This window comes from Cebidichthys violaceus, unplaced genomic scaffold (genome assembly GCF_023349555.1).
Source record: "Cebidichthys violaceus isolate CVI_PGR_0920_01 unplaced genomic scaffold, fCebVio1.0.p SCAF_7, whole genome shotgun sequence".
Lineage (NCBI taxonomy): Eukaryota > Metazoa > Chordata > Actinopteri > Perciformes > Stichaeidae > Cebidichthys > Cebidichthys violaceus.
This window is the reverse complement of record NW_027176927.1, coordinates 16,107,874-16,110,030: the sequence shown is the minus strand read 5'-3', so window position 1 is coordinate 16,110,030 and position 2,157 is coordinate 16,107,874.

The window sequence follows — 2,157 nt, the reverse complement described above, 5'->3', positions numbered from 1 at the left end:
ACTGGATTTCCTATAAGACCCGGCTGTCAGCAGAACACTTAGCTGACTCTTTATCTTAACGCCTCTTAAATCTCTACTTACTCAACATATCAGATTTCAATGTAGCTGCTTCCAGTACCTTATCATCAAGTGAATGACCAAAAGTCTGAGGATGAAATTTGAGTCACAGCTCATGATAGCATTTGTGTGTATGTACAATTGTGTAATTGCAAGAGTACAAGGGTTGTTTTTATTGGTTTCTAATATAATTCAGCACATGAAGCAAAAACCCTCAACATGGTAAGAATGTCAATAACTATGTTGATCCAATTAGCTGCTGGCCTGCAGTGTCAGAGCCAGTCAACGCCACGGGGTCGTCAGAGAGAAACACACACACACACACACACACACACACACACACACACACACACACACCCTTGCACACACACAGTGGAGGCAGTAAGTGTGCACTCACAGCAGGCGAATACTGTGATTTCTGAGAAGCACGCATAATCCACCTGTTAATGCTTGATTTCATGATGAAGGTGATTAAAGTATCCCACTGTGGCTCATGAAAAATGTCAAAATTGTATAAAAAAAAAAACAAGCTGAGGGAGCAGCTACTGAGATATGCTAAGCTAGTTAGCATTACGAGGGGTTTAGTGGGTTTTTATCCAACATACTGCTTAGTTATGTGAATTAGGAAACTGAAGCAAGCATTTTCGTTGGTACTTTATAAAGGAAGGAGTAATTAGAAAAGACAGACTTTCTCTTTAGCATGACAGCTAATAGTTAGCGTAATGACAGGTTCTGTTAGAAAGAGCACAGCAACATAGCAACACAGTGACTGACTGACACATCTAGACAAAAATCAGTGTTGAATTGAGACGCGTGGTGCATTGTGAAAATGAGCGGGACAGAAGATGACAAACATCTATGTGATCAAGTATAACAGCTTAGCTTTTTTTTGCAACCAATGAACGGAGATGACCATATTTGGAGGGCGGAGGAGTGACGTAGAGACGCTGTATACGGCTCTGGTAGGGTCGTGACCTGTCAATCACTGTGTAGCCCCGCCCTATAGCATACTCCTCTTTATGGTCTGTTTGACTCTAAATAGACCATAATGTACTAAATGAACATCATGCTGTATTGAAGAAGACTGTAAACTAGAGATTGAGACCATAAACTCATGTTTACAATCTTTACTGAGGGAATAAATCAAAAGGGAGAAGAAGGCTCATTTTCTCGTAGACTTCTATACAATCTGACTTCTTTTGCAGTTTAGTTTGGTTTTGAAGTTGCCTCCAACACTGCAAATTCAAAGAATTATTATTATTACATGGTAAAACATAAGTCAAGAAAGCAGATTCAGGTCTTAACTCCATTTCGTTTTGGCCCTGGTTTCGTCTTTGTAGCTCCACATACATTCCAACCACACAGAGGGGAACTGAAACTGGGGTTCTTGATACAAAATGAGGTTTCAGAGGACGCCTGCGTCATAGCTGATCTAATATACAATACAAATACCTGTCCATCCTCTGAATTGGCTCAGCACTCCACAGCTAAAGCTCAACATATGGTATACAATACTTATCTTGGCTCTGACAAAAGTTACAAAATAGTACCAGAGAAAAAATGGTCTCAGTGATTCATGGACTTTCTAGCCATTGAGATTCAGGGGACAACATGCAAAATAAGTAATTCCATAATCTTAAGGATTCTTTGGGTTTTTGTCACACAGAGTGTCAATGGTTTTCCAGCTGCTAACCTCCTGGATGATGATATCATGACACACTCTGGCATATACATCAGAAAGAAAACGTACGATCATGCAGACAATGAAGCCAAGTCACGTGCTGAGTGTTTCTGGCAGGATGAGCCTCTTGTGGGAACAAGTATTGTAAGTAATTGATTATTGCTGGAAAAAAACTAAACCGATGTACACGTGTATGTGTGTGTGTGTGTGTGTGTGCTTGTGTTTCTGTGTGATTGTGTTGATCTTGCAATAGTTTTGACATAGCTTTCATGGATTATTTTTTGTGACACGCACACAAGCAGATAGCTTAACCTTACAATACATTTGTATACATGATGATACATTTAGAGAATATATATATATATATATATATATATATATATATATATATATATATATAATATCAAAACTGTGGCATT